At 38.4% G+C, this 14,396-nt stretch overlaps 1 protein-coding gene across 1 annotated transcript in view; it reads left to right on the top strand.

The window, feature by feature from the left end:
- Positions 1-14,396, top strand: part of PCDH15 (protocadherin related 15) — a 1,700,294-nt gene that overhangs the window by 448,998 nt on the left and 1,236,900 nt on the right. The gene's annotated exons all lie outside the window — the stretch shown is intronic.

Genomic DNA, 14,396 nt, shown 5'->3' with positions numbered 1-14,396 from the left:
ATGAAATTGTATGAAAATAATCCACTCTTGAAATTAATTGGACTCATTTTCTATTCGACAAATCTGATAAAAGTGGCATCATTCGGTGATTTAGAAACTCTTATCTATTAATGGAACCAGTATCCACGGCTTAACTTTTGGTGTGCCTGTGATGCAGTCTTGAATTGCATTGTAACGCTGAGTCATATGATCTGAAGACAAGGTCATGCTTCCTGCATGGTGTGTAAATATACCTCCTGTGTCAAATCTTTGTCTCAGGGCACAATCCTCTTAATGAAGCTGTTTGCCTCTGTAATTCATGCTGTTGCTTCTCCTGCAATTCTGTCTGTTCATTCTGCTCTCCACATGGCCAGTGCTAAACATGGGAAAAACCAACAATGAAGCATTGTGTGCAATTAATATCAATGTGCTTGAGAAATGGAAATTCAATATTTACCGTATCATTCTTTCTGCCTTTGGGGGGCATGGGCTGTTCATTGCTGCAGATGGGGTTTGTGGCTGAAAATGAAATAAGCACTAAAATACTAAAATAGCAGATGACTATTCATTGTGGATTTACACCAAACAGTAAAGGACTGCTCCATATGAGCTCTACAGGAAGAACCATGCACTTGCATTTCCTATAGGCACCTTACTTCCATCCAAAGTATCTAAATTTGTCCTCCTCCCATTGACCTGCCAGCCACCGCCTTGTGCCTCAGCTTGCTGGGGAATATGGTGGAGTGGGGGAGGGTTGCTGGACACAAGCTCTGACTACTTTCTTTCTAGCACAGGACGGCATAGGTGCTGGGTGTGCACTCTTGGCCGGAATTATCTTGTTCTGGAAAGAAAGGATCACGAAAAGAGAGATGTGCCTTTTATCTCTATAACCAAAATTGAGGAGCTATCCAAAATAATCCTGACTTGTTTTTGTCTAACTACTAAGAGGGACATTTTGTTAAAAATGAAAATTCTGGAACAAAGGCCAGACAGATCAAAGTGATGCAAGAAAACTAGGGGTAAATTAGGACAGCCCAGGACAAACAGAAAATGAGGTCTTTTCAGACATAATGATAATAAACTTCATTAAAAACTGATGATACCTTAGCCATGCATTTGATAGTAGAGGTCACATTTTTTTTTTTTCCATGAGAAAATAAAAAATATAAACTTAGTGGGCACCTGGGTGGCTCAGTGGGTTAAAGCCTCTGCCTTCGGCTCAGGTCATGATCTCAGGGTCCTGGGATGGAGCCCCGCATTGGGCTCTCTGCTCAGCAGGAAGCCTTCTTCCCATTCTCTCTGCCTGCTTCTTTGCTTACTTGTGATCTCTCTCTGTCAAATAAATAAATAAATAAAATCTTAAAAAAAAAAAAATATATATATATATATATACATATGTGTATATATATATAAACAGGTTTTGCTCTTGTTGTTAGATAAAGATTTGATTTTGTTTTGTTTTGTTTTAGTTTTTGAGTTTATTTCCTTTAGTTATTTTATTAGGTGTTTGTTTTAGAAGTCACGTTGTTGGGGTACCTAGGCGGCTCAGTCGGTTAAGCATCCAGCTCTTGGTATCAGCTCAGATCATGATCTCAGGGTCATGAGATCGGGCCTTGCAGCAAGCCCCACAGTCACTGTAGAGTCTGTTTGGGATTCTCTCTCCCTCTCTCTGTGTCCTTCCTGCGCATGCTCCCTCTCTCTTCCTTTCTCAAATAAATAAATAAAAATCTTTAATTGCCACAATGTATACATGTTTCAGGGTTAGCCTGTAATTTGTCTCAGATTTCTGATTTCATCAATGATAACTTACAGTGCATGTCACGATTTGGAAGTAGCTAATGTAATTTTTTATCAGCGTATTGTGTTACTCATCATGTTGTTACTGCTCCTTAAAAGGTTTGCCAATATTTCTGAAAAGGGACATTCTGAATCACAAATGTTGTAATGTAGGATGTACCTATATTCAGAATGGGAAGAATAGGGTTCTAATACTCATTCTACAGCTTAAAAGATTTTGACATTAGATAAATGGCTTTACTAGAAACAGTGACAATAATACATTGTACAACGTACTATTGACAATACAATGCACAGTGATACAAATACACAGTAAGTCTATATGTCATAATGCATTTGGAAGTCAGATGAGAGTATGGATGTGGTACTTTGAGGAAGTACCACTTGATAGATGGTCTCCCCACCTGCAGGTACAGCCTGAGCAGACCCCAGATCCTGCTCCCTGTCCCCCATGGGCAAGGCTGCACCTGGCAGGGCCTGCGTAGGGTAGTGGAGGGGATTCCTGCCTGAGCAGACCCCAGATCCTGCTCCCTCACCCCCAAGAGACTTCAGTTTCAGCAGAGTCAACTAAGGAGGCGAAGGGGAAAGAGACAGGCCCAGAGTATCAGCCAGGAAAGGGCAAAGCCCAGCACTGCTTTCCCACCTGCCCCAGGTGTCTCCTTTTCTGCCAACAGCTCTGCTCTGGATTAGACCTCCAACCCTGCTTAGTCGGCCAGATGCGATGCTAGCTTTCTCAGATTAGGTTCACAACTCTGATGAAGGCCCAGTGGGATATGCATTTGGGAAAAGGACCCCAGCCTGGCACTGAAGGCTTCTCCCAGGGTAGGCAGCTGAGAGTGTAGGGTCTGAGTCCCTCGCCAAGAGGGCCCTGGCACCCTGAATTCAGGCTGCTGTGCTGTTCCCATGGTGTCTGCTAGGCTGAGGAACAGGCAAGCTGGGGGAATGATCATCCTGGAGCCTCAACAGTGGTCATAGGACTGCATAGGACCCTGTACCAAGGGTCCTGTGGGTCCATGGCCCTCCCGTGTTTCTCTGGGTTCCTGGGGTTGTGCTTCCCCTTCTGAGCAACTATGTGGCCCTGCAGGCCTGCCTCCCATCACCTTCCCCTTCCTCCCTCCTCTTGGAGGCCTGCCAGGTCCACTGCTTCCCTTCTCAAGCTGACAGCTGGTGGTGGACAGACCACAGCCCCCTCTGAGACACCTGTGCATGCTAGTGGGGGTTGTTCCTGGCCTGGGGACTCACCATAGTGCTCCCCACCTTAGTGACTTTTTTATTTGTCTGCTGGGTCAGACTCTTGCCAAATAATTTCCCAACTTGCTGAACACAGTTTATTTCTACAAAACCTAAATCTTTTCATTCCTCCCAAGAAAACCCCAGTTTTTCTGCTGTCTTCTCACAGACTTTTTTACTGTTAAATAGTAGCCATGGTAATGGGACTTAGAGATTGCTATCTATACGCACTGTTCTAGGTGACCTACACACCAATTTATTTACCTCTCCAAGAGCATGAGGCAGGATGCACTTTACAGATCTGCTTATGGATAAAAGAAGTGAAAACAAGTTGAGTAAATTAGCTGAGGTTGCAACCATTTGGGGACACAGCCAAGATTTTTTCCTAGATGTGTGTTATTGACCACCATGTTCCGTCATGTGCATGTGCAAGCATATGTGTGTCTATGTGTGCATTTGGGTGATCAGAGAATGCATGTATATTAATGGTAAATAAAGGGACATAGGACATAAGGGTAGTTTTACACCCAAAATCAGGTTGCTTGTTTTGTACTTACTCATTTGTTACTGGTATCATTTTGTTTTATTCTGTTCTTAAATATCTAAAAATAGAGTATTCCACATGGCAGCATCATTAACTTTCCAATATACTTCCTTGGAACCTGCATATGCAATAAGTACCTCCATGCTAGAAAATCATATGATACTCTCAATGCCAAAGATGTTCTATTTTTTGCCAGACTTTGTTATGTGCCCTAAGACCTATTTCATCATGCCCAAACTCTGGACCATCCCCTCCTTCACAAAAGAACTCTGAAGGGAAGGGCAATGCTGCCAATGAAGGCAAGAGCATAGTAGACTGAGGTCCAGTGAGGGGTGGCAGACAAAGTATATACATTTAATAACACTGTATTCATAATTTCATTGTAATTTATAAAGGATAGACTAGATAGAATGATAGAAATGATAGAAAGAATTAGTATGCCCCATATGCATTTATATACAAAAAGCATTTGGATTGATGTAGACTCCTCAAATTTTAGCCATCTACCCTGAATGTTTCCTTTTTTTTTTTTTAAGATTAGTACTCTCAGATAATTATCATCAATAAATTAAGAAGAGTCCTTATAAACTAATCTATGACAAAGGACAATGATCAAGTTCTTGCAAATAAGGACTTGAATGCACACAGAGGCACAGTTCAAGGTGCCCCTTTTATTGCAGAAGCAGACATAATGCAGTATCACCGTAAATTAAAAAAGGATCAATTAGTGTGTTTTAATAAGAGTGCAAATTAAACAGTTTGAATGGAACTCAGTCAATTACTTTGGAAAACACATTTGATGATCAAAGCTAAAGACCTTGGTTAACCCAATATTGTCTAATGTTTGTATCTTAATTACTACAAAAATATTAAATACCACTTAGGAACTAAAGTAATTACAATAACAGAATATATCTTTTTGTGTTATATCTATTCCTGTTTTTGTTTTGTTACTTGCCTTATCAGGTCTGTCTATTCAGGGACTGTCTACAAAAAACAAACAAACAAACAAACAAAAAAACTATGATGTCAAACTTTCTTTGAAACCACTCCTTTTAAATAATTTTAAACTTTTGGAATTAAAAACACACACACACACAAACATGCTTACCCAAACCCAGTGAATCATAAGTCATAAAATTTCAGACTATTTATTTTTCTTCCCAGCATGACTTTAACTTTGTCTTATTCTTACTGTCTGAAATGGCCTTTCTCCCAAACTTCTTTCATCTTCACATATTTTATTTTTTTTAAAGATTTATGTATTTCTGTTAGAGAGTGAACAGAGCCACATAGGAAAAGCAGGAGAGAGAAAGAATCTTGAGCAGATTCTGTATAGAGTCTAAAGTGGGACTCGATCTCACAACCCTGAGATCATGACCTGAGCCAAAACCAAGAGGAGGATGCTTAACGGACTGAGCTACCAAGGCGCCTCTCTTCACCTATTTTAGGCTTCCATTTAAACATGACCTCATCAGAGCATTTCACCTTGCCACACAATCTGACATACGTCCCAGTTCCTAATTGGAGTCGCTATTTTAGGCCCTGGCATAATCTCTTAAAAGCCAATTTCCTTCAAAGTTTACACATTTTTTTTTCTTTACATTTTTCTGAGTGAGTGTGTTTCCTTCCCTACTCTAGAATATAAGTACTCAAGAATAGTTACACAATAATATGGCATTAGCAGCCAGACAACAACGTTTTCCATGGACAAATGTAAACCTTTTCTAGAATAGTCACCAGATGAGTGTTTACTAAAGAGACTTTAAAGTTTTTAAAAATGTACCTGGAAAAGATAGACGGGGGCATCTTATCAATCTTGTAACAGGGTGAGAAAAATGTGTCATTTGCCCATTTGTTTGTGAGGGAATTACTCTTATGTAACTACAGGGAATTTTATTTTATTTTTTAATTTTTCTGTATCATGGGGAAGCTAAATTTGGGACTGAAAGGTGAGATGTACTTTTTGCAATGTGGCCTTTGACTGACTTCCACGATGTCATTGCCATGAAGACAGTTTTATAAACGTGCAGCAGATTTCACAATCCGTTATCTTGTGCTTTCCGTGAGTGTGTGTGTTTTGTCATGTTAGAAAGACAGCTTCACACACCACTCATGACAGGTTCATCTTACCCGCATGGTGCCTTGTATGTTCTCCGTGGGTACCGGGCTCAGCAATGCCTGGCTCACAGCAGGACGTGGGAACATGGGAACAGTTGAATAAATGGGGCAGAATGCAACTGCCTCTTAACCATTCTCTACCCCCCCCCCATTATAAGGGATCTTTGTACCAGTAGCTCAGTTTTCCAAAGTGCAAATGGATGCATCTCTTTTTAGAAAAAAATCACCTGGAAATCTCCTGCCTCAAAGGTCTAGAGCCTGAGGATCTGTCCCCCACCCTCCACAGCCTGTACGACTAGAGCCAAAGCATATGGTTTGAAAGGCATCAAACCGGTGTCTTCTTTCCTGCCTTTGGTATTTATTGCTACTGACTTCTTTGTCATGTTGCCCTTCTCATCTGCTCAAGTCCTGTCCAAACTCCTGGCGCTCTCTGAAGCCTTCTCCTGACTTCTTCCCAACCTCGTGACTGGCTGCATATCTTCTTCAGGAGTGCATGGTATTGTGGTGATTTCTCACATTCTGCCTTAAGTTACAGTTCTATGAGGACCGGAGCCTGCTGATCTCCTAGACAGACACTCTCCAAGAACAGGGATCTGTGTCCACTCTTCTTTCTGTCTTCCACATGTCTTAGCTCAGGTGGAGGTATTTGAAGGATTTTGACTGGAATTACTTAATTCTAATTGGGTGGCATATAAGACAATTTCTCACATGAATTCCAAACCAAAATGTACCTTCTAAAAATAAAAATAATCAGGGGTGCCAGGGTGGCTCGGTCAGGTAAGTGTCTGCATTCGGCTCGGGTCATGACTCAGGGTCCTGGGATCAAGTCCTACTTCAGCCTCCCCACTCAGCGGGGATCCCGATTCTCCCTCTGCCTTCTCTGCCTGCTGCCCCCCTGCTTGTGCTCTCTCTCTCTCTCTCTTCAAGTAAATAAATAAAATCTTAAAATAATCAAGTATCAATTTTAAAATAAATTACCTGTCATGATGCTCAATAATAATTATACAATAACATTCCATTAGCAAGGATTTGAGAATACAATTCTATTTTTGTAAAGAGGATGAAAATATGTGTTTTTTTAATATGGATGTTTAAGTCTCCAGGATGGGTTGACAAAGTGTAGTGCAAAGTGTGAAATAGGAAAGTTTTGGAAGTAATAATTCACTTTTGGACCTATTAACACTAATGTTACATCAAAATCAGTTTCACATGGATTAAAAACTTTGGTGCAGATTGTGTACTATAAAAATAAATAGAAGTAAGCATCAAATTCCTGTGCTAAAATAAGTTTTCAATTTAAAGGAAGAAAAATAAATGCAAAGGGAAAACGAGAGACTTTTTAATATGTCATTATTTAATGTCTATGCCCAATGCTACAAGATGAAAGTGTAAGGAAGGCAGATTTTTGCATTTACCCTTTTAAGGATTTTCAGCTGGGCTGGAGAATCAAACTGTCAAAAAACAGTTTACTAGGAGAAAATCATACACATTTATATAAGTTTTATACAACACAATAGCCCTCAGAAGAAGTAAAAGTGAAAGAGAAATGATACCTACCTGATGTGGGAGTGGGCTGAACAAAGAGGCAGGTGGGGAGAAGTAACTCAGTCAGGAGAAGAGGCTGAAGGCAAATGCAATTGTTTTAACAAGGTCAGCTGGTGCAGATGCCTGACTGACCCCACTTCTCCCTTTGTGCATGGTAAGAATGTTGCTTCCCTGCTGGTACAGGCAGGATACCTGTCACATGGACATTTCATCTCCTGCATTTAAGAAAAGGAAGGTTGGAGTGTTTTTCTTACATTTGCAGCTTTTCTAAGTGCCTTTAGCTCAAAAGAATCCTTATGCCAATTTGGCATAGTTTCAGAGGGCATATTCGGCCACTCTTCAAAAGATACCACAAACTGAGAAAGGAAATTCACAAAAAATAAATAACCGATATATACATAGCGAATTAAAAAGTTACATCATGGATCAAAGCAGCATATAGCTTGACGAAATTGGCACTTTTAAGAAGATCCAGCTCCTGAAAACCTTCAACCACATTTGTATTACAAAATGTCCTGGGACTTTCATTCAAAGATAAGCCAAGGCATATTAAATAGATGGAGTTTATTCGAGTATTTATTGATTTGCAAAAGGCAGCACGAGATCGAAATGATTTGGAGGCTCCACGGACTGGCGCTTTAACAGAGTCCGATGGAGAAAAGGCATGCGCAAAGTCAGGGCAGTATCGATTGGCTATCCGTGACAGCCTGGTTGACTCTTTGTGATTGGTGGTCCTTAGCATTTTGATTACCTGGAGGCCTTTAAGGCTCAGCCTGGGGGTTCACTCCATGGGCTGCCTTGACATTTGAACCACTTCAGCCTCAGTCTAATTAGCAGCCTCCTTGTTTAATTAATTCGATTATGATTTTCTGGGAGACTAGATCAATCTAGGAAGGTAGCTGGCATGCAAAGTACTGCAACTCTTTAAGAAAGGTGACTGCACAGTCTCCTTCTCGCCCACCCCTTTACCAATGCCAGTGCAAACTTGTGATCTTTCCACCATAAAAGGAAACTTACTCCTATTTCATCACCTTCTCCACTAACATCATATAGTTCCCTGATGTCTTACCAGGGCTCTGAGATTAGACACAGAGATTTGATGGGTTACTGGAGGTAAAGAAAAGCACTAAAAATACAGCCATGGATTCCATGGTTTTTTTGTATTGCCATGAAGCATAATCAATTATCTACAGAATTCACACCTTTTCCCAGCATTTGTCCAATGTAGCCCTATGACTGTTTCTATGAGAAAGCACAAACTGGATGCAGAATGAGAGCATTGATTATGGGTCTCTGAAATAGGATTTCCCAGACTGATTGTTGCCTAAATTTGCATAAGACAAATCTTTTTTTTTGTAGATCTGTGTATTTAAAAGGCTTTTAAAACTTGGGAAAGTATCTCCAACTTGCAGGAAACAATGTATTTTCTAATGAAAGCTTTCTCAAGCAAAGACAATCTATAAGAAGTAAGTTCTTTTAATAGTACATATATTTAAATCCCACCTTTATCTTAATGTACATAGTAGGCTCCATCTCTCCTTTTTTGCATCTTTACGATTTTTGTTACATTTTAATGATACCACACATATTCTGTAAAACATAACTTACAGAATCATGTGTTCTGTGTGAGCTCTCTCAGCAGGAGAAAGTAATGGCGAGAAGCATACTCTTGAACTATGCCAAAAATAATTTCATGGAGTTATTGTAGCATGCTGAGTATTAGAAGGCCTTTTAGATTTCAAACTGGTATTATAATGATTTATAATATCCAAATGCTCTGAAGTGGCCATTCATTGAGTATCTTGTTATGCAAAATAGTCTCCAAGCATTCTGCAAAGTCATATATTAATCACTTTGGTCCCAAACAAAACGCTGTTCACCAAGCAGCTGTTTCTGGGTTGCTATGCCTCTCTTTGACTAAGTTAAAACTATTAAATCAAAAACTATGTTCATTTGAACACTTTTATACTCTTACTTTGAAAAGAAAAAAAAAACCCACAATATTCTGATTACACAAGTACCGAAGTTTAAGAAATGACACTGATAAGTAATTATGGTGGCTTATTTCTTTTTATAACGAGGTACTATTTTAGTCAATAAAATTCCTCATTTTATACTGGTGCTTTTTTTTTCCAAAATAGAAACTTATCCTTCATTGACTATATTGGCCTGTATGTTGGCAGTATATATTTTATAATCCTTATGTCTCTAAAAATCAGTTTTCTAAGGGTGTTTAAGGAAACAAAAGCAGTATTTTGGGTGTTTTAGTCTTTTTTTTAAATTTTTTTTTTTGAGACTCTCGATTTTTTTTAGAAGGTAAGTGATCACAAAATCCATTCCTTGATGACTGGGAACTTTATGTTATCATCTCTAAAAGGTTTGAAGTGTAATATTCAAAATAGTTCTCAAATTTAAATGGCTCTTATCACTGGGATTCAGGAAGGTCCTTTCTGCCACTAAAAGGTTCTTTATCATTTTCTTTCTTTTCCTTTCTGGTTCCATCTTCCATAGATGTGACAATTGTGTGACACAGATCACTACCACTCAGCCATTTTAAGTCCTGAATGCAGCATTCTCTCCCAGAGCACCAATCAAATCCTCAATCATATCAAAACCCATTACCAACCAACTGTTATTAATTTTTGAGTTGAAGCTAGTGTCTACTTCTGATTTAAAATTGCACAGGCTTGGGGGAAAAAAAGCATGGTCTTGAATCAGGGATCTGCAAAACATTTTAGAATTCATCGGCTCCAACATACCAACTTCATAAACTTGTGTATTAGCCGGTAGATAGGCAAATAACTTTGTCACAGGCAAATAGGAACAGGGGCTGACACCCTGCTTTTAACTTAAACTCTTGTCTCTCTACCTATCCCTCTGCCTTAGCCCATCAGGGCTTAACATTTGCAGACCTACAAAGCTAAATGACTTAGTTGGGGCGGTGATAAAAAAAAGAAAGGAGAGTAGGGACAACAGAGGAGCTGGTAGGAATTTGAGATGCCAGCTTGAGCGGAGGAATGTGGGATGGCAAGTGGTAGATGGAGCAACAGTGAATTTTAACATTGTGGTCTCAGGGCATAGAGTTCCCTTAGTGCCTAATCAAAGAACTGTGTGATTTGACTTCTGTATAGTTTCATGAATACTGATGGTCGATAACAGTATGTATGGAGCAAAGTAAATCTAAGTATTATTGAATTCATATTATTTTTTCTTACCCTTATGTACTTGTAGAATTCAGTTAATTATATGAATCTTTCCTACTATTTTCACTTCATACCTGAGGGTTTTGTTTTGTTTCATTTAATAAAGAATTACCTGGCAATTGGCAGTCAGTCATACACACACAGAGATTCGTTCTCATACAGCAAAACACCACATAATTTCATGTTTTTATCCACTTACACTTCTCTTATGGTTACATTCGTTTCAAAATTCAAAGCATTGCCCTTTTGTATATGACATTTTCAGAACTAAAATTTGTTTTTTGTTTTTTGTTTTTGTTTTTTTTAACACACAGCCTTTGGACTTTAGTAAATACCCAAATGCTGCATTATTCAGTCATTATCGTAGCAAAGCAGTCATTTAGTTAGATCACACCATAGATCTGTCTACACTTGTAGACACTTGTATTTGGTGACAGTGCTAAAGAGCTGGGCAACACATTTTATTGAATAAATGCTATCCCACTATGCCATAATCATAAATAAGACTTTATAAAACACACACTTGTTTGAGTTCTTCAGGTAACTTGTCTCCAAAATGCTGTGTGGGGTTGTATTCTGTAGATAAATAGAATCTCTGCTTATAGTATCCATTCCACTTGATATTATTGGGCAGTCCAAAACAGGGAGAAACTCCCGAGTTTATTCTTGGTACTCTACAGAACTCTAGAGGAGGGCCTGTTGAAGTATCAACCTAGGAAAATAGTTTTACTTTTAAGTTTTAATATTCACAGAAAATGAAATACTTCAGGATTTGGAACTAACCTAAGATGCTACCTTTATCTTACCTCCCAATTTTTGCAGATGTACGAACTATTTACTGAAACCATACAGTCTAGAGATAACTTCTGATTCATTATTATTATTATTATTTTTTAACTGAAGTATAGTTGACCCACAATGTGACATTAGTTTCGGGTGTACAACATTGTGTTTCAACTTCTCTATGCCTTCACCACAAGTGTATGACCTCTGTCCTCACAGATGCTATTACAGTGTTATTGACGAAATTCCCTGTGCTGTACCTTTTTTCTGTGAACTATTCCTTTCATAACTGGAAGACTGTACCTCCTCACAGATTTTGCCCAACCTCACCCACCTCTCCTTGGACAACCATTGGTTCTCTATGTTTATGGTCTATTTTTGCTTTTTGTTTATTTTTTTATGTTTTAGTTTCCACACTTAAGTGAAGTCATACGTATCTGTCTTTCTCTGACTGACTCACTTTACTTACCGTAGTATCCTCTAGGCCCATCCATGTTGTCACAAATAGCAAGATCTCATTTTTTATAGCTGAATAGTATTCTATTGTATGTACATCCATGTCTTCTTTATCCATTCCTCTGTTGATGGACACTTGGGTTGTTTCCATATCTTGGCTATAGTAAGTAATGCTGAATAAATATAGGAGTTTATATAGTGTTTTTACTCTTTGTGTAGATACCTGCTAGTGGAGCTACTGGGTCCTTGGGTAGTTCTGTTTTGTAGAACCTTCATCTTGTTTTCTAGAGTGGCTGCAGTACTTTGCATTCCCAACAGCACCGCAAGAGGGTTCCAGTGTCTCTGTATCCTCACCAATACCTGCTGTTTCTTGTGTTGTTGACTCTAGCCATTCTGACAGCTGTGAGGTGATATTTCATTGTTGTTTTAATTTGCGTTTCCCTGATAATAAGTGATGTTGAGCATCTTTTTTTTTAAGATTTTATTTATTTATTTGACAGAGATCACAAGCAGGCAGAGAAGCAGGCAGAGAGAGAGAGAGAAGCAGGCTCCCGGCTGAGCAGAGAGCCCAATGTGGGGCTTAATCCCAGGACCCTGAGATCATGACCTAAGCTGAAGGCAGAGGCTTTAACCCACTGAGCCACCCAGGCACCCCGTGATTGAGCATCTTTCATCTTTCTGTTTGCCATCTGGATGTCTACTTTGGGGAAAAAGAGTCTATTTAGCTTCTCTGCCTATTTTTTAATCATTATTTTTGGTGTTAAATTGTAGAAGTTCCTTATATATTTGGATACTACCCTTTATCAGATATGTCATTTACAAATATCTTCCCATTCAGTAGGTTGTCTTTTCATTTTGATGATTGTTTCCTTCATTGTGCAGAAACATTTTATTTTTATGTAGTTCCAGTAGTTTATTTTTGCTCCTGTCTTCCTTGCCTGAGGCAACCTATCTAGAAATATGCATCTTTGATTGGCTGATGTCGAAGAAATGACTGCCTGTGTTTTCTTCTAGGACTTTTATGGTTTCAGGTCTCACATTTGGGCCTTTAATCCATTTTGAGTTTATTTTTGTGTGTGATATAAGAAAGTGGCTCAGTTTCATTCTTATGCATGTTTATGTCCAGTTTTCCCGATGCTATTTGTTGAAAAGACTATCTTTTCCCATTGTATATTTTTGCCTCCTTTGTCTTAGGTTAATTGACCATATAGATACGGGTTTATTTCTGGGCTCTATAATGTGTATTGATCTATGTGTTTGTTTTTGTGCTAGGACCATACTGTTAAGCTCTGATTTATAACTCCCCAAATGTATGACTGGTGATATAAGTGTTAAGAAAGTAAAAATTTAATTGTTTGGTCTTGAGAAATATAATGATTAAATATATGCACATACACATGAATTTATTTTTTACATAATTAGATTTTACATATAATGAAATTATACAAACTTCTGTTTCATTCATCTTCTGTTTCCTCACTCTGGAGACATTAAATGCTACACATCATCTAGAATCTCTGCTATATTTTGTAATGTGTATAATCGTTACTCAGGAATCATGGTGAGCAACTCAAAGTGTTACCAAATAAACTCAAAGCACAGTATAATCGTTTGTTTGGGGCACCTGAGTGGCTCAGTCAGTTAAGCATTTACCTTCAGCTTGGGTCATGATCTTGGGGTCCTGGGATCGAGACATGAGTCAGGTTCCCTACTCAGTGGGGAGTCTGCTTCTCCTTCTCCCTCTGACAGCCTCCTGCCCCAAGCCATGCACTCTTTCTCTTTCTCAAATAAATAAAATATTTAAAGAAAAAAAAAGAGGAAAAATAAAATGGTTTGTTTAAAATGGGACTAACTGAGGGTTCAGCAGCTATTCAGAAACATAGGACATTCCTACAGAAAATCTAGGTATTTGTGGTTCAAAGGAAGTATTCCAAGGAAGCTATACTCAGAGCCCAAGTCAGAAGTTCACTGTAATAATTGTCCTCTCATTATGGCCAATGTTGATCAAATCAACTGAATAACTCAGTCTTATTCAGTCCATGCAATATTCGTTTTTATAGCTCTTCTTAAAGTATGTTAGGGATCCATCTATGTCAAGAGTTTTCCAAATGTGTTCTGTAGAGACTTAGAATTGTACAAAAATGTTCCGGATGCCACCAAGAAGGCAGAGTGGGCAGGTGGAGGGCAGTGAAGCTCCTGTTAAACCCCATCCATATTCAATGATATATTTTAAATACGGATGCTAAGCTTACATTTTATTGTGAAAAAAATAGATGAATATGCTGCTTATGTTTTTAATTTTAAAAACTCTCCGATTTATTTGTCCTTAAAGTCAGATATGTTTTAATCCTTAAAGAGGTGTAAAATTGGCTTTTGTGTATTTCTTTTAATTTTTAACTTGTCTAAATTTTTTTATATATTCATAAAACACACTATTATCAAATGGTATTTCAATGGTATGTCCTACAGTTTCATAGTTCTCCCATTTCTTGTAACACTATTTACTTGCTACTATTAAATATAAATAATTTAGAAGCACTGTCTAGATTTTGTGTTTTTATTTCCACGTATTCAGTAGTTCACAGAGTTTGATTGTGAGAGACAAGTATTTTTTTTTTTTCTATAAATTAAGTGTGTCTGTTAGCCTTATATTCTGGGGAGCTTCAAGAAAACCCGTTTCAGTGTTTGAAACAAACTACACCTATTTTCATCTATTTCTGTACCTGTATCCTGATACA

The sequence above is a fragment of the Mustela nivalis genome (assembly GCF_964662115.1).
Source record: "Mustela nivalis genome assembly, chromosome: 2".
NCBI lineage: Eukaryota > Metazoa > Chordata > Mammalia > Carnivora > Mustelidae > Mustela > Mustela nivalis.
The sequence above is the reverse complement of the archived record's forward strand: the minus strand, read 5'-3'. Positions and strand labels throughout refer to the sequence as shown.